Source organism: Gymnoscopelus microlampas (genome assembly GCF_963454915.1).
Source record: "Gymnoscopelus microlampas genome assembly, chromosome: 15".
In the NCBI taxonomy this organism is placed as follows: domain Eukaryota; kingdom Metazoa; phylum Chordata; class Actinopteri; order Myctophiformes; family Myctophidae; genus Gymnoscopelus; species Gymnoscopelus microlampas.
The window spans coordinates 2,182,902-2,206,942 of record NC_139952.1 but is presented as its reverse complement, the minus strand read 5'-3'; the positions used below and the strand labels follow the sequence as shown (position 1 = coordinate 2,206,942).

The 24,041-nt window shown below is 41.7% G+C and overlaps 1 protein-coding gene and 1 long non-coding RNA gene across 9 annotated transcripts in view; one reads left to right on the top strand and one right to left on the bottom strand.

Annotated features, from left to right (window-relative positions):
* LOC311062090 (NACHT, LRR and PYD domains-containing protein 12-like) overlaps positions 1-24,041 on the top strand; it is a gene marked incomplete at its 3' end in the record, with an annotated part of 437,600 nt that overhangs the window by 345,863 nt on the left and 67,696 nt on the right. The gene's annotated exons all lie outside the window — the stretch shown is intronic.
* On the bottom strand, positions 9,031-13,829 carry LOC311062093. The gene is made up of 6 exons (XR_014602462.1): positions 13,643-13,829; positions 12,976-13,098; positions 11,693-11,821; positions 11,321-11,430; positions 11,129-11,212; positions 9,031-9,109 (listed from the first exon to the last, which is right to left on the bottom strand). It is a non-coding gene; the product is annotated as an uncharacterized lncRNA (long non-coding RNA).

Below are 24,041 nucleotides of genomic sequence, written 5' to 3'. Positions count from 1 at the left end.
AGTAGTGGGGTGATTTATGTATTTACTATCTAATTTTCTGAGAGTTTTTTAAGCTATTTGTTATGCCTGCCATCGTGACCAAGTGTACTGCGCATGCGTCAGCTTCCCCAGCACCGGGGTTTTTTGGTTTAGTATCTCAGTAACAAAGAAGAGCCGCGGTGGGCAGATGGTATGTAAAATTAAGCTCCGACCTTACACGACATAACTTATTTCTTGCATATATATATTATACCTTGTGAAGATGTATTTCATGTCGGTAATGATTGCTATGTTCTATGTTTTTATCTGCAGGTTTATAACCTGCTAACTACCGTTGTAACGACCAGTATAGTTTTAGATATGTGTGTGAGAGTTTGTGTGTGAATGAAACAGAAATAAAACGCCATAAAAGACACTTGTTTGAGTTGTATCCACTGGCCACGGCTCTACCTACCTTTCCAAAGGGAGATCTACGATTACATAGGGTGTGATTGATTAGATATTTGGACAATATATATATATATATATATATATATATATATATATATATATATATATATATATATATATATATATATATATATATATATATATATACATTTACATTTTTATCACATTTTCCAGGGGTAGGCGACTGGTTCTCAACATGGGGTCCGTGGACCACCAGGGGTCCAAAATGGACCCACTACGGGTCTGTAACTCTGAAGGTGCGTCGTTGTGTTGACTGTATGTACTTGAGACGCTCAAACAGATATTAGTTTTATCTCTGCGTGGGAATGCTCCTTGAGAGTGTACAAACTGAACCAAATGGACCCGACACTCTCATGTCTGTGTCACTCAGGTTGAGATCCTGCGTGACACATTTCTGTCATTTAGACGTCTCTTGCGTCATGCGACGCGTCGTTGGACACTTGCCTCCCAAAGCATAACTAAAACCTAAAAAGACCTTTAAATCTTTGTGATGCTCTCGCCCACTGACTCGTGTCCTTGTCGCCGCCTGTCGACAAGCTCAGACGTTGTGAGCTTGTAATTTGTCTATTTTCACTATTTTTGCATGACACTGTTGTGTGACGAAGTATAAAACTGAGTGAATTAATTGACAAATTAATTATTTGAGATATATATAAACATATATATAAGCAAAGACCAAAACTAATTGATTGTATTTGGTTAAAGTAAGTATTAAATAGCTCTATATTGTGATAGTTTACTCATTGTTACTGTATAGAGTGTTTGTTCAGTCACAGGAGTCTCCATGTCTCTCCAGCTCTTAAACACAACATTTATTTTCAGGTCAGGATACCAATTTTATCCAATCAGGATAGAGAACCCAGTCAGGATACAGATTAAAGTGAAACAGGAAGTGATGACACAAAGAAATGAGCACACACACAACATTGGAACTGGAACCCTGATAAATGGGTACTTTCTCCTGATTGGCTGTCATTTTGTCACCTATACCTGAACATGTATTCTCTAACTCCATTTGGACCCCTAGTGGTCCCCGGACCACACGTTGAGAACCAACACCATCAATGTCCAGTCACTGTGTTCAGCTGCCTGGCCCAGTCTGAGGCTCCATGCTGGCTCCCAACAGCACCATCTGCTGGTTCCCACTGTAAATAACATCACTGGTGAGCTTTTGTTTTCTTGATAGATTGAATATTTTATTAAAACAGGATAAATTACATTTAAGATACTTTGTCAATAAAGTCCTTGCTGTATTGTTTCCATTGAGGTCCTTCGTATAGAACCAAGTCCTTGGGAAGAACCAATCCAGAGTCTGTGACGTTATGATGATTTAATATAGTTGTACTGTAATGGAAGAAGGGCTGCGTGTGTGGATCATTACTTTGTATTTTTTAAAGTAGACATCCAGTGTTTTATTTAAATAAAGATATTTATAGCAGAACCAAAGGAAAAGCCTCTCTGGAATGGAATGTGTAAAAGACTGAAGGCATAGAGTCTCTTCTTTTTGTTTTACACATTCCATGTAGAGTTCTAACATATGGACAGCAGTCCTCCCACTGTGGAGTCCTGTCTGTTTAAACTCCTGTTAGAATTCAACAGGCTCTATGCACAGCAGCCATATTGGAAAGAAAGTGGGCCTCTTCTTACTTCCTTCACACAGGTGTTACCAATGATACTAATGAAGGCTCTGTTCCATTCTGGTCAGGGTGCTGATATAACGTGCATGTTGGCTCACTAGAAACACCCAAATGGCCCCTTAATGGTGGGTGTGTAACTCTGAGAGTGTACAAATGGAACCAAATGGACCCGTAAGGGTCCATTTGGTTCCATTTGTACACTCTCAGAGTTACAGACCTGTAAGGGTCCATTTGGTTCCATTTGTACTGTGTCATTTTTATTTTATTTCTTTGGGCTATTCAAAAATAGCAGATCTACAAGCTCATAGCGCGGCACCGAGTGCCGCGCTATGAGCTTGTAGGTCTGCTACTTTTGAAAAATTGTGAAAATGTGTGCAAATCTTTGAACATATAGTTTTTAACATGAACATTTGTAACTCAAATCTTTGCTTCTGGGGGTCCCTGGAGCAACATATTTGACAAATGTTTGCTTTAAAAATATAAATACTTTAAGTTTTTCACACATTCTCACGATTAAAACAAATCGCTCATACTGTGAGCTTGTAGATCTGCTATTTTTAAATAGCCAAAGTGTAAAAGACTGCTTTTTTTAAGCTCAAATCAAATGTATTAAAGGAGTAGTTCACCCAAAACATTTCTTATTTCCTGAACTCACATGACCTCACTGAGTGTGTGTGTGTGTGTGTGTGTGTGTGTGTGTGTGTGTGTGTGTGTGTGTGTGTGTGTGTGTGTGTGTGTGTGTGTGTGTGTGTGTGTGTGTGTGTGTACGTTTCAGCCACACATCCTGTTTAGACGCTGTTTACACATTTTGACCAAAATATCTGTCAATACTTGTTGTTCCTAGAAAGAGACAAAAGCACAATATGTGTGTTTATAAATGTAGTGTAGTAACACACACTCACACAATGGATAAAAACATGATAATTTTAACTGCATATTTAGTTTGTATCGTTGTTTGTTGTTCCTTAAAATATTTTTTCTATATTTTTCAAAAATAGCAGATCTACAAGCTCCTAGCGCGGCACCGCGCTTGTAGATCTGATATCGGGTGGGCGGGGCTTGAAGCTGGGGGCGTGGCCTGTCGGCCTGGGGGGAGTGGCTTGGAGCTGTGGGCGTGGCCTATCATCTTAGGGGCGTGGTTCCAAGCCTTGGCCGTCAAAAATAGCAGATCTACAAGCTCCTAGCGCGGCACCGCGCTTGTAGATCTGATATCGGGTGGGCGGGGCTTGAAGCTGGGGGCGTGGCCTGTCGGCCTGGGGGGAGTGGCTTGGAGCTGTGGGCGTGGCCTATCAGCTTAGGGGCGTGGTTCCAAGCCTTGGCCGTCAAAAATAGCAGATCTACAAGCTCCTAGCGCGGCACCGCGCTTGTAGAGAGAGAGAGAGAGAGAGAGAGAGAGCGCACATTCGAGTTGACTCAGTGAGGTCATGCGAGGTCAGTTTCCCGGTCTTAAAGAGACACTTCACCCAACGAAAAAAAAAAAATCTTTTTGTTTTAATCGTGAGAATGTGTGAAAATCTTAAAATATTTATATTTTTAAAGCAAACATTTGTCAAATGTGTTGCTCCAGGGACCCCCAGAAGCAAAGATTTGAATTACAAATGTTCACTTTAAAAAATATATGTTCAAAGATTTGCACACATTTTCACCATTTTTCAAAAATAGCAGACCTACAAGCTCATAGCGCGGCACTCGGTGCCGCGCTATGAGCTTGTAGATCTGCTATTTTTGAGTAGCCACAGGGACCCCCTTTGTTAACTACTTTATCTGGGGACTCCTCTGGTAGTCTGGAGTACTTATAGAGTACTTTTTGTTTTTGAGCCTTAATTAGTATTATTGGTATAACACCTGTGAAGGAAGTAAGGAAGGGGCCCAATTCATTCCCAAAGTCACTTATATTAAGCAGACATGGCAACTCTGCACACCTCATCTCATCTCTGCCCCCCCCCCTTCCTCATCCACAGTCGTGGGAACAAGTACTCTGATGTTATCAAGTAAAAGTAGAAATATCACAAGAAATACTCTGTTATGTAAAATCCTGTTTTCTGAATGTTACTTTAGTAAAAGTACAAAGGTATTAGGCATCAGAATATACTTACTGTACAAAGGTAAAGTATTTCATGTTATGTCTGTTTGTACAAGACCAAGAGTCCACCATGGAAAATACGTCTCTGACTTTGTTGTGTTTTCTGATCCTTGACGTGTTATTCCAGTGAATACATTGTATCCTACTTGTATTTATCTGTTTTAACATCACTTTAAAATCAGTCAATTAATAATCCAAATCTACAAAGTAGCTTTTAACTTAAATAATTGTATTGGAGTAAAAAAAAGGTATAAATACTTTATTAGACAGACATGTAAACAGCACGAGGTACAGTCACACATTAACCCATTAAGATCTGTGTCACTTAAGACTTCTTTGGCTATTTTTGAAAAATCTTGAAAAAAAAAAGTTAGATTTTTTTCAAAAAACGTATTATATTTGCGACCGTAGGTCGCATTTACTATAGAAACCTGCTCCAGGTGTCCGTGCGTCCCTCCGTCACACACGTCACACTTTTGCCCTGCTCATATCTCCGCACCCGTTGCCCCGATCCATGCCAGATTTTGCACACACACTCCTTACCTGCCAAACTACACCCTCCAAGGACCCCCGGAGCTCCAGGGACCCCCAGCTGCCTCGGGGACCCCCAAGTGTAAAAAACCAGCACGTCACACTTTTGCCCTGCTCATATCTCCGCACCCGTTGCCCCGATCCATGCCAGATTTTGCACACACACTCCTTACCTGCCAAACTACACCCTCCAAGGACCCCCGGAGCTCCAGGGACCCCCAGCTGCCTCGGGGACCCCCAAGTGTAAAAAATCAGCACGTCACACTTTTGCCCTGCTCATATCTCCGCACCCCTTGCCCCGATCCATGGCAGATTTTGCACACACACTCCTTACCTGCCAAACTACACCCTCCAAGGACCCCCGGAGCTCCAGGGACCCCCAGCTGCCTCGGGGACCCCCAAGTGTAAAAAATGAGCACATGTGGACAAATTACCAAATGACCACCCCAACGGGGCTGCTCACGGGGCATTCCCGGGGACCACCCACTCCTGGTGCTCCAGAACGGATGCAAAAGTGGTGGCGCCCCCAGTGGAGGACCCCCTGCCACTGCAGCTCACATAAAATGCCGTAACTCGGGCTAGGAGCGTCCGGGAGAGCCGCGGCCGGTACCTATTCGTCCGCCAAGGCAACGCGGACACCCCACCCCTAATTTCTCACATGGCCCTCTTCTAGCGCCACCTTCAGGCCGCTTTTCACAACACATTTTTGCCCACTACTCCTACAGTTTTGCCCCTAAAAACACGCAAATTGCTACACACTACACAGTATGTGTACACTCATGTCATCAACATGCCTGCCACCACATTTCTTAGACCACCAAACAAAACTATACATTGCCCACACAACTAGGAACCAATCGCCGTTACAGCCCTCTTCTGTATACATGTGACCTACGGTCGCTTATCTCCCGATTAGGGAGTCTTACTGGTATTATACATTTTCATTTTTATCACATTTTCCAGAGGAAGGCGACTGGTTCTCAACGTGGGGTCCGTGGACCACCAGGGGTCCCGAATGGACCCACTACGGGTCTGTAACTCTGAAGGTGCGTCGTTGTGTTGACTGTATGTACTTGAGACGCTCGAACAGATATTGGTTTTATCTCTGGGTGGGAATGCTCCTTGAGAGTGTACAAACTGAACCAAATGGACTCGACACTCTCATGTCTGTGTCACTCAGGTTGAGATCCTGCGTGACACATTTCTGTCATTTAGGCGTCTCTTGCGTCATGTGACGCGTCGTTGGACACTTGCCTCCCAAAGCATAACTAAAACCTAAAAAGACCTTTAAATCTTTTTGATGCTCTCGCCCACTGACTCGTGTCCTTGTCGCCGCCTGTCTACAAGCTCAGACGTTGTGAGCTTGTAGATTTGGCTATTTTCACTATTTTTGCATGACACTGTTGTGTGACGAAGTATAACATTGAGTGAATTAATTGACTAATTAATTATTTGAGATACATATAAACATATATATAAACAAAGACCAAAACACTCTTCTTGATTAAAGGTAAGGTAAGTGATTTAATTTGGTTAAAGTAAGTGTTAAATAGCTCTATATTGTGATAGTTTACTCATTGTTACTGTATAGAGTGTTTGTTCAGTCACAGGAGTCTCCATGTCTCTACAGCTCTTACACAGAACATTTATTTTCAGGTCAGGATACCAATTGTATCCAATCAGGATAGAGAACCCAGTCAGGATACAGATTAAAGTGAAACAGGAAGTGATGACACAAAGAAATGAGCACACACACAACATTGGAACTGGAACCCTGATAAATGGGTACTTTCTCCTGATTGGCTGTCATTTTTGTCACCTATACCTGAACATGTATTCTCTAACTCCATTTGGACCCCTAGTGGTCCCCGGACCCCACGTTGAGAACCAACACCATCAATGTCCAGTCATTGTGTTAAGCTGCCTGGCCCAGTCTGAGGCCCATGCTGGCTCCCAACAGCACTATCTGCTGGTTCCCACTGGAAATAACATCACTGGTGAGCTTTTGTTTTTTGATTGATTGAATATTTTATAAAAAACAGCATAAATTACATTTAAAATACTTTGTCATTAAAGTCCTTGCTGTATTGTTTCCATTGAGGTCCTTGGTATAGAACTAAGTCCTTGGTATAGAACCAAGTCCTTGGGAAGAACCAATCCAGAGTCTGTGACGTTATGATGATTTAATATAGTTGTACTGTAATGGAAGAAGGGCTTTGTGTGTGGATCATTACTTTGTGTTTTTAAAAGTAGACATCCAGTGTTTTATTTAAATAAAGATATTTATAGCAGAACCAAAGGAAAAGCCCCCTGGAATGGAATGTGTAAAAGACTGCAGGCATAGAGTCTCTTCTTCTTTCTTTTCTTTTTTTTTTACACATTCCATTTAGAGTTATAGCAGTCCTCCCACTGTGTCAGATAAAATGGATCGCCCATAAAAGCCTCAACGGCTTGTTTCAATTGAGATCTTCATGTACTCAATTCATGGAGACATTAGAAAACAGACAGATATACACTACTATGTAGAACATATGAACATTTTAAAAGTAAGAAAAGAAAACAAAATATGTACAGTGAACAGTTAGAGGAGGGGGGGGGGCTAGGTTACAGGTACATGGGTATCATAATGTTGTGGTGTATCTTGTAGACCAGGGGTCTTCAACGTTTTCAGGCCAAGGACCCCCTAGCTGAGAGAGAGATGAAGCAGGGACCCCCACTGTATTGTATAAAATTGTGTTTTAGATAAAACTTTTGCTGCTCATTTTTCCCCTCGACACCTATAACTCTTTGCCAAAAAGAGGCGTTGTGAGCTTGTAGATCTGCTATTTTTGGCTGAAGTTCTCCTCAGAAGAAGGGATGCTAGGGTTCAAGTGGTTAATGTAAGAACTAAGAAAAAATAATCATATCACACAAAGATTTGGCGGACCCCCTGTAGTAACTCTGAGGACCCCCTAGGGGTCCCGGACCCCCTGTTGAAGACCTCTGTTGTAGACCACGGCCATTGCAAGTTGCCGTCCTCAACCCCGAGCCATCCGACCCTATAGCAAAATGAGCAGGGGTTAGATGAGTTGTATGTTTAAGGCCAAGAAGTAGCCTTACTAGTTTGTTTTGGGATGTCTGGAGCCTTGTTTTTAAGGCCTTTAGTGGTGTTGTGGTACCATGAGGAGCATGCATAGTCCAAATGACCTTGGATGAGGGTCTCTGTAAGAATCCTCAAGGTATTCTTACTGACTAGAGAGGAGATCCTAATATACAAAAAACGTGTTCTTTGGTTGACCTTTTTGATGACTCTTGCTGCCCCATTTGCCCTTGTCCACCTCTTGTTTGATGTGGTCGTTCAAATAGAGAAGGCATGAGTCAGTGGAGTGGGATTTTCTGAAGCCAGGTTGGAGTTTCTAAATTAGATTTTTTTCCCGCAAGATACTTTTCAACCTGTTCATAAACTATTTTTTCCATGACTTTCGAGATGGAGCTAAGAATAGAAATAGGGCGGTAGTTGCCGGGGTCTAATTTGCTTCCTTTTTTTGTACAGGGGGGTTACTCTTGCTATTTTGAAATCATGGGGGACCCGTCCCTGTTTGATGGAGAGGTTTATTATGTGGGTGATGATTGGAGCAATGGAGGCGGCTCAGTCTTTTAGACATTCGGAGGGAATATTGTGGAGGCCTGTTGCCCTGTGTTGTTGTAGTGCGCTCAATGTGTTAAACACCTTATCTGTTTCTGTGTGGAGTTTGCATGTTCTCCCCGTGTCTCCTACACACAGAAAAATAACGGTTCGATCTGGAACCAAAAATGGTTCTTCAGAGTGATTCCATAGAAGAACCATATTTGGTTCCAGAAAGAACCTTTTACACTAAGGTTCTTTAAAGAACCATTTATTCGAATGGTTCAATAAGGAACCATTAAAGGTGCATTAAAGAACCATCAAAAAATGGTTCTTTGAGGAACCGTTTCTGGTTCCTCAAAGAACCATGTAAAAAAAATGGTTCTCTGAAGAACCTTTTCTAAAGTGGTTCTTTGAGGATCCAATTGGTTCAATAAAGAACCGTTTTATAATGGTTCTTCAGAAAAAAAAAAGGGATAATAAATGTTTCATTACACATTAAAATATATTAGATTTACTGGAAAAGATGGACACAAGATTTTATCATTTGAATTTATTAATAAATAAGCCCACATATCTCCATATTTGAACATTAAACATGAACTTAACACATTTAGATTTAAATCTTTAGAAACTTTTGGGGGGCTAGTGGGGGCATTCTTTGTCTGTAAGGCTCATGGTCTTCAGGGTTCTTGTCCCCCAAATGGCAACAGCAAGCTCATCCATGAACAGGGAGTCCTTGGTGTTTGCTGCCACCATCTTCCAGATCTCCTTTTGGAGCCACACACCAGAGCCAATGTGGACCTGAAACAGAAGAAAACAAGACATGTTTTAGAAATGAAAACACATTTTACCATGACATTTCCCAGACTTTCATTTTGGACAAAAGCAGGCACACTTCAAACAGTCTACTGTAAAGAAATGACATTTTCATGTCAAGGACCCCCAAATGTGGACCCTATTTGGAAAAGAGTTGGTGCCATGGACCTCCAATAGAGAAGATGTTAATTGTTGGATTAAATTTAGTACAGAATTCTACAACTGTCTATACTGTAGGTGGGGAAAGTTAAAGTAATTATTATACAGTACAATGTCATTGGATTACATACTAGCTGGTAAAACAGTAGTGAAATAACCCTTTGTGCCTGGCATCCCTATTTTGTGCATGCCATACATCCACACGGCGTAGTGTCATCATCAGTGGGCCGTACCTACGGAGGCGGAGGCGCGCTCGGGGGAAAACACAAATTTCCCCCAGCTGGTATAGACAGAGGGATGTGGGGTTTTCAAACTCACATGCTGTAAAAGTATACCAATTTAAAAAGCAGGCGTCATGGCTTGCCAGATCACAGGCACAGAACCTTGTTGCCACTCGACAAGGAACGTTACATTAGCAAATTAAACAAGAGTCCGATTGGAATGTTGTCCTGACTGGACAGAGGATCCAACAACACAATGGCCCGAGGTTATCTGATTTAATCGCCTGGTAAGAGACACTATTACATTTTCTATAGATATGATCAATTAAACTTATCATAATATCAAAAAGCAAAAGTCAGTCATTCATCAATGATGTTTATAGAACACGTTTTAGTGAATTCCTAGTACAGGAGACATCGACGCCATTACAGTTTGGAAACGCAACATGCAGCGATTTACACACAAAACAAGCCAAACCCTAACCTATCCTCGTTTAAAAACCTACAGAAAACACAATTGTTAATCTGGCAATGAACACGGAGCTAAAGCAGTGTGTAAATCCTGCATGATATCAAATGATGCATGTCGCCAAATGATAATGGTGTCGGTACGTGCCGTTCACAAAACAGTCTCTAAATTGTACTTCAAATTCACTATAAACATTATTGATGACTTAATGGCTGTTGGGTTTCGATATAATGGTAAGTTTAATTGATCATATCTTGTAATAGTGTCTCTACCAGGCGATTAAACACTGTGCATATGTAAACATGTTTGGCAACACGGAGGGAGACGGGTGGTAACCAGAAAACTCGCCCCAAAACACGCTCGCCCCCATTTCCACCGACCAGCGGTTCTTGTATTCTTGCATCTGTATTACGGTTTGAAATAAGTTCAGGGTTAGACATAGTTTTACTGAGGTTATGTTTAGGAATACCAGGTGAATACCGGCGGGTTTGCCCCGGGGCGACTGTGTTTTGGGGCGAGTGTTTTAGTATTCAGACGGAGATGTAAAGAGGGAAACATCTCCGGTCTCGGTGGTGCTTGTGCTGAAACTTGACTAATGCAATAAAATATAAGGATAATCTGATCAGTGATAAACCACATGAACCCCAGTTTACGTATTCTGGGGGGAACATAAACCAAACATTGCCAATCTAGCTCACAGTTACAACGCGTCGCGTTCCGACGCGCTGTGAGCTCATAGATTGTCAATGTTTGGTCTTTTTAGTCACATATATCTTAAAAATAAGTCAGTCAAGTTGTGTTCCAGCTGTCCTTCTGATGGATTTTTTCTTGGCTGACAATGTTTCTATCGTCCATAAAATAGCTCTGAAAGTTATCCAAACGATCGTGTATGATGTAACTCTATGAGGCAGATCGTTGTGTTTTCCCCCGAGCCAAAATCGAATGGCCGTTCCCGTCTATCTCCGTGTGTATCTATAGGCAAAACTGTTCAAAAATAGTTCAGAAATAGCAAAACCTAGCTGATCTACAAGCTCACGATGCATCATGACCCGTTGCCTATTTTTGAAATAGTGCTTTTGTGCTTAACTGTTTCTTATTTAGCTGGGGACCCCACTTTTATGAACCACTGTCCTACACAGTATGTTTCTTCAATACCTTGTCACCGTTGGTGTCAAACATCCCAGGTGTCGATGCCAAATCGTCTGACTCGGGGGGAAGAGGAAATGGAGGAAGTTGCAACTGAAAATGTAGAGAATCACATTTAAGCTCCTTTTGGCAGTATCACAGTACTTATATTGTACACATTGTCACCATTTTCCGTAGAACAGTATGACTGTCTAAACACACCTATGCTGTCACTGGTTTGCTTATCTGCAGCAGGGATGTCAGGCTTTGCTGCAGAGCTATATTGGGGCCCTTCCTCCAGTTTCTGTTTTGCAATCTCTAATTTGTTGCATCTTAAAGCATGAACAGGGTACGGAGAAAAAAAAGAAAAAACAAATGAATTGATGTACAGTATGCGTTAGTAGGATAACAGTTTAATAATGAACCTAGCATCTGTCCACTCCATATAACATGCTTTCTATATAATGTTTTTTTTAACATTTGTGGTCAAGATCTAAGTAAAAAAGAACATGAGAACAATTAACCAACATATAGATATATACTTGAGAAGAGCAACCTCATGCAACTGTTTCGTTAAAATTAGTCATTGCTTACTTAGTTTTAAGGTGCTGTAGGTCCAGCTCCAACTCTTTGGCCTTCTTCTGGGTACGACTGTACTTGACATTTCGTCGTGGATAGCTTGGGGTACAACAGCATCTCCACCATATTCAGACGAGTCAGAGTCTAAAGGTAGTGCAAGTGATATATTTTGGATAAAACAAGATATTTTTTGTTATAAAGTTAAAGTGGAATAAAATGTAATTTTATGCAATCTGTATCGAAGAGTATATTAATACAATAACTTATACAATCTGTATGTTAGAGTATGTTAATACAAATAATACTATATAACTTATACAATTGGGGTGGTTGCATTTCGTCTCGCCTGCTCTTCTATTGAGACATTTAGTGTCAAAGGTCATGTCTCACCTAGACACAGGATCTGACATGAATTTTGATCTGATGGTCAAGGTTCAATGTATCACCTGAGCAAGCAGGCAGGCTCTATAGAGCGTGCCAAAAATCCTGAAGGGGGCGTCAACAAGTGTCATTTGGTAGCGGCGGACATCTTTGAGGGGTATAAAACAGGTTGACTTAACATTGCCCCCCTCAAGTATGTCTGCAGCTACTATGCCACGCGCCCCATGGTGACGAGTCGTTGGCACGCTCTATTAGCTCAATGGTAAAAGCACTTGCTCAGGAAACCGGGTTCAAATCCGGGGGAGAAGAGGAAAGTTACATAGTGCAGCTTTAACCCATTAAGACCTGAGGCCGATTCTAAAAATGTTCTCTAAATCCTAAAAGTTTTTTGAAAATAAAAGGAAAAAGATTTGAGGTACAAATGTTCGCTTTAAAAAATATATATTCAAAGATTTTCAAAAATAGCAATCTACAAGCTCATAGCGTGACACAGAGTGCCGCGCTATGAGCTTGTAGATCTGCTGTTTTTGAATGGCCAAAGAAATGGCCAAGTTTTTGAATGGCCAAAGAAATAAAAAAAAATGACACAGATGCGTTCCCGGTCTTAATAAGCAGGGGTCTCTCAATCTCTTTAATAAGTAGACAATTCAGTTTCAGATGGGTTGCCAATTTCAGGAGAGAGTACCTATTCATTAGCTTCAATGTTAAGTTCCTGTTCCAATGTTGCATGCCCACTTCTTTGTGTCATCACTTCCAATTGCACTTATTTATCCTGTATCCAGAGTTCTGATTAAATTTGGTATTCCTGGAAATGCATTTTCGGCTTACTAAAGAGGTGAAGAGTCTGGGAGACCCCTGTTACTGAACAGTTTGAAGCAATGATTACTTTAATATTACACAAAACAATATCACTTTACCTTCAAACTGTTTTCTTTTCTTTGTGGGAGGGGAGGGGGGGGGCATAACACATAATGGTTCTCTCTTCTTGGGTTCCTTTTTCTGTTTTAGTAGGGCTGCCTGCAAACCATTCGTTTTGGCCACTGCAGCCAAAGAAATGTGTAATAATAACACACACACACACACACACACACACACACACACACACACACACACACACACACACACACACACACACACACACACACACACACACACACACACACACAGACAGACAGACAGACAGACAGACAGACAAGCGAATCATTAATGTTCAGAGTTCACAGGATATTAAAACACTCTGTAGCTTCATCACTGAAAGCCACACACACACACACACACACACACACACACACACACACACACACACACACACACACACGCCAGATTTTGAATTTAGTTTTGAGCAGCACACAGGCAAGCAGTACAGATAGTGGCCTATATTAAAAATGATATTGTATATTCCCACTGTAATTTCTTGTAATTATTGTCATAATCCCTTTATCAAGACACATTATATAACTAAACAATGTTGGGTCATGACTTGTGATTGACTTAGAACACAGCAGCCTACGCACTTATAAATACAGTCAGTAATAGTAGGCTAAAAAGCCTACATAAACAGTATTTCTGTGTGTCAACACTCACCTAAAATGTCCGCCGCTTCTTCTTCTTTCTTTTATCTTCTCTGAAGCCGGTTTATAATTATTTTTTATGAATCTAAAGCAATGCAATTGATTTAACTTTCTATGAAGTGAGAGCAGGCAGCTTGACTCGAGACAGCATTCATTCTCCCCGCGCGTCGCGAGCGGTCGGGAGCATAGAGTTCAAGGGTCGCGAGCCAGCTGAGACATTGTTGCCAGATTTTGTGAGAGAAATAAGCAGCCAGGTCTGTGAAAACAATTAAGCCCAAAAGAAGCGACACCTACATAGGTTTATAGAGCTTTATCTACAAGCTCACAGTGCGTCGCATTTGCAACGCATTGTGAGCTTGTAGATCTGCTATTTTCAAAAAGAATAAGTGAAATATTTCACTAATATTTACGAGCAACTTTACAGAAAAACAAGCCCAAAGTCGCTTATAATAAGCAGATATGGCAACACTACTCAGGGCCCATAAAGGGCCCACTTCTCTGTAAAAACAGATCACAAAGCTCACAACGCGTCGAATGCAACAAGATGTAATGTAAAATATACTGTATATACTGGGGGGGGGGGGGGCAATTAGACCATTAGACTGTGAAAATCTTCACAGTCTAATGGCAGGTAAGATGTCTCCCCGGGATCCAAACTAGTTAAAATAGCAGATCTGCAAGCTCACAACTCTTGTAGATCTGCTGTTTTTTTTTATTAATTGATGGATTTTTTTTTTTTAATATTATATATAATATTATATTATATTATATTATATATTTTAGATTTTTATATAATCATATTTGAGCTGGGGACCCCCCACCCTGATAAGCACTTGGAATGTAGGAGTTGATGCATTTACGTTTAGTTTGACTCTATTGTGAAAATATTAGATCTTCAAGCACACAACGCCTCGCAAGGAAGGTGTTGTGAGCTTGTAGATCTGCTATTTTCAATGTTTTTATAGTATAGTTTGTTGATATAGCTTTTGATGCAGTAATGGTGGTTTTTTTTTTGGTACTAAACAGGTCTTAAAGGTCCTTAAATTGTCACTTCACTGTCATCTGGGGACCACCCCCAAATCACGTGGGGACCCCCCTGGGAGTCCCGATCCACATGTTGAGAACCACTGATCTAACCAAACTTTACCAGCTGCTAAGCTGGTCTTTGCTGGTCTGTCCACCCATTTGACCAGCAAAGACCAGCTACCAGCTTGGCTTTGCTGGTCAGTCCAGCCAGCCAGCTGGCTGACCAGCAGAATCCAGCTTAGTGATCAGCTAACCAACTACACTGGCAAACCAGCCTGACCAGCCTGACCAGCTTGTCCAGCCTGGTATGCCATCTAAACCAGCTTAAGACCAGCCAAGAACAGCTCATACCAGCTAAAACCAGCAACCTTCATAAGCTGGTTTGTGCTGTTTTTTCAGCAGGGTGGTTAAGGCTGAATTTGACATCAGAGATAAGGCTTGTTTCCCCCCATATTATATAATATGATTAGACTGACAATAGACTCTCGGGTTACCTATCCTAAAACTACAATCTCCATGTAATGCATTTGATGTATTACCCTTGCTTTTTGTGAATAACTCTGAAATAAGAGCGTCTACTAAAATAATAATTTGTTTTATACAGGTTATAATTTACAGTTGCAAAATCCCCTACCAATAAGAACCTTTCAAATCCCATAGAACCATATGAGGAATATGAAGAACTATTTGTAATATAAAATGGTTTGGAAAATAATTCCCCCTTCCTTGAACCTTTTAAATCTTGAGAACCATATGAGGAATCTGGAGAACCATTTGCTCTATAAAATGGTTCTCTATTAGGTGATGGTTCTTCAAAGAACCATATAGCGTTTTAAAGAACCATTTAAGAATCTAAAGAACCATTTGCTATATAAAATGGTTCTTTAGCAGGTGATGGTTCTTCAAAGAACCATATAGGGTTTTAAAGAACCATTTTAAAGAACCAAAGAACCTTTTTTTTTCTGTGTGTAGGGTAGTTAATACCCTCTCAAAAACATGTAGTAATCCTGGTCACTATACTGCCTCCCCCTGGTCAGCCGGGGCGCCTGATGGAGGAGAAGGGAACTGGTTGGAATAACGTGTTCCTTCCACGCGCTATGTCCAACCAGGGAAACTCCCCCCTGTCGGGTGATAAGAAGCGGCCTGCTTGCTCCTCATGCATTGAAGGAGGCATGAGCTTCAGCTTGGGCTCTCCCTAGGCTGGCAGAGGGTAGGTAGTGCCCAGGATTACATAGGCAATTGGCACTGGGTGAGAAAATGAGGGTTACAAAATCGTGGGATAAAAATTATATATAAAAAAAAAAACACCTTATCTGTTGACATCATGGTGAGTTTAAAATCATCTTTGCGTACACCTAGATTTGTGTAGAATGCTTGGATGTTCACTCACTGTGTTAAGACCAAGGGCTCAGCATACGCCTTTGAAATTGAGTCTATATGTGAAGTAAGTTCATATGAAGGGCCTGTAGTATTGCTAATTACTTTGTAGATTTTGATTATTATTACAAAACATACATTAACCACCTATATACATTTCGGCCATTTGAAAATAGCCGATCTACAAGCTCACAATGCGTCGCATCGCGACGCATTGTGAGCTTGTAGATCGGCTATTTTCAAAAGATTTTTATACATTTGAAACCTTGTGAAACAGGACATTCCGCATAATGAGTACTTTCTACTTTAAGTACATTTTGATACCAATACTTTTGTACTTTTACTCAAGTACATTTTGAATTCCGGACTTTTACTTGTAACAGAGTATATATTTTTACATTGCAGTATTGATACTTTTACTTAAGTAAAACATGTGAGTACTTTTTCCACCACTGGCCACAGACGGTTGACAACATGAGAGAGATACAGGATCAAACTGATCAAGGACATCAGGCCACAGAGAAGAAACATGAACAAATTGCCTCAAATAATACACATATTAATAGATTTATTTACAGACTATAGACTCTCATCCCCAACAAGCCCTTTGATGTTCAGGTAGTTTCATTGATGATGTAACCTCTTGTCTCTGTCTTTTGTGTCTTAAGGCTCCCCTGCTCAACCGCTGTCGAAAACTGTTTGCTATGGTTATGATTTGACCATTTACAAGTCTGACCTTAAGTTGGGAACCCTCAGAAGTTGTACTTCACTCCTGATGCTCCCGGCAGCCAAAGGATACAAGAGCTGGAAAATAGCTGGAAGGTGAGCAAGAGATGGAATGTGATGTGACATCATGTGAACGTGAACATGTTTGAGATGTACTGGTTTAAACATTATGAAGCAATCCCAAATAAGCAACGACACTTTAGAAAAAAAGCCCCAAACACCAATCGGAAGGGGGGGGGGGGGGGGGGCGTCGATTTTGAAAATCTTGTCCCCCCATCCAAGAATCCTGTCGGTGGGCCTGCCCGCAACAACCAATATTAACAAGTGACTTTATGGAGAAACAAGCCGAACGTTGTCTATAATAAGCAGGCACTGATTCAATAATAATGAATGTATTAGTTATTTTCTCAATGTTTTCTAAAGTGCTTTACAGAACAACTTAAAAACAGCAAACAAAGCTAAATCTAAATACAGCAAAAGTCTGGAGCGTACCTACAGTATGTTCCCTCAGCCCTATGTCCCCTCAAAACTAACACTAACCCCAAGCCTAATCCTAACCCTAAATCCAAACCTAATCCTAAACTGAGGGAGCATAGGGCCGAGGGAACAGAAAACAGATTTAAAATAGGACAATCATCAGCAAAGACACTGAGGAAAAACACCTGACATAGAGGTATATCTTCAGAAGTGATTACTAATGGCCTCTCATCTCTCATTACTAAATGCTACAGTAAATAAATGTTGTCCACACATTTGCAGTGGTTGGACCCACACTATGAGCTTTCCCCTTATACTTTCTCTGTGATGGAGGTGACGGACAAAGATACGGGAGCTTTCTCTGTTGGGGATGATTCCACCTCACTCACCACCGTCCTGCTTCTGAAGGTTTTAGGTGAGTACAACAGTCACATGTCAACATCTTCATTAAGGCCTTAAAGGTTGTAAACTTTCTAGGGTGTGGATACAAAAGAACTCTCTCTCTGGCATAATAATATTTATACTGTTCTTTAGGTGAGATTGTATGACATTTAAATCTAGTCTGTTCCAGTTCTGTTCTATAGGCTTCATGTAAATAAAAACAGACATACATTTTGACCACTGTGTGTGTGTGTGTGTGTGTGTGTGTGTGTGTGTGTGTGTGTGTGTGTGTGTGTGTGTGTGTGTGTGTGTGTGTGTGTGTGTGTGTGTGTGTGTGTGTGTGTGTGTGTGTGGCGCACCAACACCAGCGTCCTGGAGGAGGCTGACATTCCCACCATCACTGCCACCATTGCCCAAAACCAGCTCAGATGGGCTGGCCATGTTATCCGTGTGTGTGTGTGTGTGTGTGTGTGTGTGTGTGTGTGTGTGATAGATATGTTTTTGGCCGCCAACCCCCATCAAAAATCGTTGTTCCAGGGACCCCCCCATAAGCAAAGACTTGGGTTAAAAATGTAGTTTAAAAAAAATTATGTATTCAAAGATTTGCACATTAATGTTCAGGATGGCAGATCTACAAGCCCATAGCGCGGCACCGAGTAGATCGGCTATTTTTGAATAGCCAAAGTATAAGATAATCGTTAAAATGTAAAATTACATGCTTTACTGGTCTTAATGGGTCTTAACACAAATTCAATCATACATACTGCATTGATACATGTTATTGTAGAGGTTCTAAAAGTGGGGTCCGGGGACCCCCTGGGTTACTTGAGGGGTTTCCAAAAGGACCCTTACAGGTCTGTAACTCTGAGAGTGTACAAATGGAACCAAATGGACCCTTACAGGTCTGTAACTCTGAGAGTGTACACATTTTTACACTCACAAGAGTTATGCTAATCCTTGAAATAAAAGCGTTCACTCAGAGGTCACAACAGTTTGTGACCTCTCAGAGTTATGGGGGGGGGTCCTTCAAATAAAAAAACTCAGCCATATGAGAACCTCATCTAAAGCGTAGTACCTGTTCCCTCCACCAGGTGTAGGGAACAGGCTGGCCTACCTGAGGCCAGCCTCAGGTAGGCCACATCCCTGGAGCATCCCTGGAGCTGAGCATCCCTGGAGCTGAGCCTCATGCTGCTGGTGGTTGTGTTTGGTGTGCTGGCTCTGGAGGGGAGCTGAGCCTCATGCTGCTGGTGGTTGTGTTTGGTGTGCTGGCTCTGGAGGGGAGCTGAGCCTCATGCTGCTGGTGGTTGTGTTTGGTGTGCTGGCTCTGGAGAGGAGCTGAGCCTCATGCTGCTGGTGGTTGTGTTTGGTGTGTTGGCTCTGGAGGGGAGCTGAGCCTCATGCTGCTGGTGGTTGTGTTTGGTGTGCTGGCTCTGGAGAGGAGCTGAGCCTCATGCTGCTGGTGGTTGTGTTTGGTGTGTTGGCTCTGGAGGGGAGCTGAGCCTCATGCTGCTGGTGGTTGTGTTTGGTGTGCTGGATCTGGAGAGGAGCTGAGCCTCATGCTGCTGGTGGTTGTGTTTGGTGTGTTGGCTCTGGAGGGGAGCTGGGCCTCATGCTGCTGGTGGTTGTGTTTGGTGTGCTGGCTCTGGAGGGGAGCTGAGCCTCATGCTGCTGGTGGTTGTGTTTGGCGTGCTAGCTCTGGCCTTCCTGTCTGGATGCTACATCCTCCTGGCTGCACAGGTCATTACTCCACTACATCTCAGAGACAAATATTGTACTTTTTCTCCACAACAATCATTTGAAAACTTACATTAACCACTTCAGCCCTATTTACACTTTGGCTGTTTGAAAATTGCCAAATAGCCGATAGACAAGCTCACAACGCGTCGTGATTGTGAGCTTGTAGATCTGCTATTTACAAAAGATCCATTTTTGACGGCTGCACTCGGCTCCATTCGGGTTCACTCGGGTTCCACCTGATTGGCCTACCTCCGCTGTCAATCACAGAACAATGAGCGGGGACGCTGATAGGCCAGTCCATTTGGTGGACGAGCAAGAAACGCCCAGATAAGCCCTCAGGCCAGACTCACTCCTGATATCAAATGGAAAATATAGCTGCAAGCAGCGATAATACAGGGCCAGAGAGAGAGAGAGAGAGAGAGAGAGAGAGAGAGAGAGAGAGAGAGAGAGACATGGAAACTGGAGAGAGAGAGACATGGAAACTGGAGAGAGAGAGAGAGAGAGAGAGAGAGAGCCATGGAAACGGAATAGATTGAAGAAAGGCATGGAAACGGAATAGATTGATGAGAGAGATGGAAACAGAATGGATTGATTGGACATCTCAACCTATTGCCATTAACAGGAATTGAACTCTCAACCTTCGGACTAATAGGCTGCAACACTAGCTATAGTGCTATAGCTTTGTCCAGGCTGATGTTGTCTGTTGAAAATCATAAACTCTTGCATTCTGTCATGAACCAAGCCAACACTAAGACCACTCGTTCACAAACCATTTACCAATAGAGAAATTGTATGTCTCCTCGCAACCGAAAACAGTGAAAGCAGCCGATCTACAAGCTCAGAAACACGTTGCTATCTGAAAAGTTTTGAGATTGTAGATCGGCTATTTTCAGAATGAATATGTCATACATTGAATAAACGTACTCTCAAATGAGCATTTCAGGTTATCTTTACCATTTGCACATGTATTCATTGATGCAGTCATGTTGTTTGCAATTCAACTTAAATGAAGTCTGCATCAAGTGAGGCTTGAACTGGCGACCTTGAGATTGTGAGGCACTTATTTAAGGGAGACGCCATTGGACCAACAGATATGGAACTGTGAAAAAGGAGATCACACAGATGATACAGTTTCACGCAAAAAGAGAGAGAGAGAGAGAGAGAGAGAGAGAGAGAGAGAGAGAGAGAGAGAGAGAGAGAGAGAGAGAGAGAGAGAGAGAGAGAGAGAGAGAGAGAGAGAGAGAGAGAGAGAGAGAGAGAGAGAGAGAGAGAGAGAGAGAGAGAGAGAGAGAGAGAGAGAGATAGATAGATAGATAGATAGATAGATAGATAGATAGATAGATAGATAGATAGAAGAGACAGAGAGAGAGACATGGAAACTGAATAGATTGACGATAGAAACGGAATAGATGGAAGAGACAGAAAGAGAGACATGGAAACGGAATAGATTGAAGAGAAAGACAAGGAAACGGAATAGATTGAAGAGAGAGAGAGAGAGCCATGGAAATGGAATAGATTGAAGAGAAAGACATGGAAACGGAATAGATTGAAGAGAGAGAGAGAGAGAGAGAGACATGGAAACGGAATAGATTGAGTCATGTTTTTTGCAATTCAACTTAAATGAGTCTGCATCAAGTGAGGCTTGAACCGGCAACCATGCAGTATGAGGCACTCTTAGGTAGCTGCAACACTACCTATAGTGCTATAGCTTTGTCCAGGCTGATGTTGTCTGTTGAGGATCACAAACTCTTGCCTTCTGTCATGACCCAAGCTCCTGTTTCACTAACACTAAGATCACTCGTTCACAAACCATTTACCAATGAAGAAATTGTACATCTCCTCAGAACCAAAACTAGTGAAAGTAGCCGATCTACAAGCTCACAAACCATTAAAAGTTGTCAGATTGTACATCGGCTATTTTCACAATGAAGTATGTTATACATTGAAAAAACATACTCTCATTGCAATCTGAAAAGTTGTGAGATTGTAGATCAGCTATTTTCACAATGAAGTATGTAAAAAACACTCAATTAAGTATTTCATGTTATCTTTAACAATTGCAGATGTATTCATTGATAGTCATGTTTTGTGAAATGCAACTCACCAAGTGAGGCTTGAACCTGTGACCTTGAGTCTGTGAGACATACACTTAAGCGGGACACTATTGGACCAACAGACAAACCTCTGAAAAAAGAGATCACACTGATCATACAGTTTCACGCAAATAGCTGAAAAATCCTGGGTTTAAGTGTTTTTCAAACTGCTCAAGATTGCGGACAATCTAAGGGCGGTGCTTACTGGTCAACGTGATAGATGTGTTCCTCATTAGTCAAGGCACATGTGTAAGCAGGTCTAATGGCTGTCGGCCAAACAAGGCATGACTTTTGCCTGTTTAAAGTTTGCATTTTCAAAAAAATGCTATAGCGCCCCCGTTTGACCAATTGGAGTAAGATTGGTTTCAGTGATATTTGGAATGGCCCTTTACATTTTTGCAAAGTTTCAAAGAATGGTAAGTCTGCATGTATGTGTTAGGGGCAGATGAATAATTGTCATAAAACTGCAATATTCATTGGCTCATTAAAGCTTCATTTTTTCACTTATGGAAAATCCGCTGCAAACGTTTGTCGGCATAGGTCCAAAGTTCATGTGTAAAACGTTTCGTGCAGATTGCTCAAAAATCCCAGGAGGAGATAGGTTTTAAATGTTTTTCATATAATTCAAAATGGTGGGAGATCTAAAGGTCAGAGGTCAAAAGTCAGAGTGTGAAAGTTGTTCAGCATGAGGAGACGCATATGTGTATTGAAGTTTCATGGCTGTAGGTGAAATAGGGCATGAGCTGTACCTGTTCAAAGTTGGCATTTTTCAATTGAGTGCTATAGCGCCACCTTTTGACGAAAGATTGTGAGAATTATTTCTTGATCGTTTTTCATGACCATCTATCATATGGCCGAGTTTCGTAAAAAGCGACAGCACGGTTCAGCCAGAACTGCCAAAAGTGGCAGAAGAAGAAGAAACGGAATAATGCCAATAACAAAACGGGTCCATGCTGGAAGCCTGGCCCCGTAATAATGCCAATACCAAAACAGGTACAGAGCTGAGAGCTCTGTCCCTGTAATGAGATATCCGGAGGGAGGGGTTTACCAGGCTAGTCATATCTTACCTACCAACAGTTGAACGAGTTTACAGCTTCCAGTCACACAATGTGGTTAAACATTTTCCTGCACAGTGTCATAAATTGTGTGTGTGTGTGTGTGTGTGTGTGTGTGTGTGTGTGTGTGTGTGTGTGTGTGTGTGTGTGTGTGTGTGTGTGTGTGTGTGTGTGTGTGTGTGTGTGTGTGTGTGTGTGCTGTTGATTGCAGGTCAAAGTACTTGCCCTGTCAGATAAGGGTGTAATTTTTCATGTCTGTGCCCAAGAACTGTCAGTGTGTTGATTCAACTGAACCGTCTGGACTCCATTTAGTTTTGCCTCGTCGGAACAAAGCATAAAGATTATTGCAGGGTAAGAGATTTTAAACAATACACTGTAGCAATAATATCTCTAGTCTGGTGTTAAGAATGTTAACCACTTGAACCCCACACACCCTATTCTGGAGGGGAACGTGTGGCGTTGTGACACATTGTGGGCTTGTAGATCGGCTATTTTTTAGCAAAGAGATTTGGTGTAGAGGGAATAAAGCTGTCCAAGTACAGAGCCAACTCAGCTGTGTTTTACAAAGAATAGAGGGATTGATGTTGTTGAAGTGTTTTATACCATACAGTATACTAGAACCACTTGGTATCTAATATACTTAAATGAACTGTGTGTGTGTGTGTGTGTGTGTGTGTGTGTGTGTGTGTGTGTGTGTGTGTGTGTGTGTGTGTGTGTGTGTGTGTGTGTGTGTGTGTGTGTGTGTGTGTGTGTGCATGCACGTGCATATATGTGTGCACGTGTGCTTGCGGAGAGGAGTGTTCCCTGTGTATGTGTGCCCCAGGGAGACAAAGGCAAGACCCGCCCAGCTCTGCCTCAGATTGGTTTACCATGATATCTGACCCTATACCTTAACCAATCATCTCTCCTCTTGTCTAAACCTAAACCAATCAGAGGCAGAATAGGGCGGGACATTTCTCTTGCTGTGCTGAGGTTAGAGTGACAGTAGATCACTGGATGATAATAAACATTATAATCCTCTGAAGACTATTTTAATCTCAGTCATTGTAACGCATGTTGTTGAATTGCTAAAGTAATTAGTTACAATACTAGTTAGTAAAAAGGTAGTGGAGTTCAACACTGGTCAGCAACATATTTAGAAGACCAGAGCAGAACAGAAGTCCATGTGAGTTAGATAGATCAGTGGTTCTGAAACATCTTCATGTCAAAGAGCCATACACTGATTTGTATTTATAATCATAAAACATTGTGCCAGTGGCCCCCATAAGAGAAGACAGTCAACATTATTCAAAAATAGAAGATCTACAAGCTCACAACGAGTCACAATTATGATGCGTCGTGAGCTTGTGGATCTGCTATTTAAAAAAAGTTGTTAGAAGTGATGTGTTGTGATTAGAATCATTAGTAAAGTAAAGTGTAATTATAAAAGTGTAAAGCAGTCACCTCCAGTCATGTGACCTCAGGGGAGTTTGGTCATGTGATCCTTTGTTGTAGAGTGTGTGTGTGTGTGTGTGTGTGTGTGTGTGTGTGTGTGTGTGTG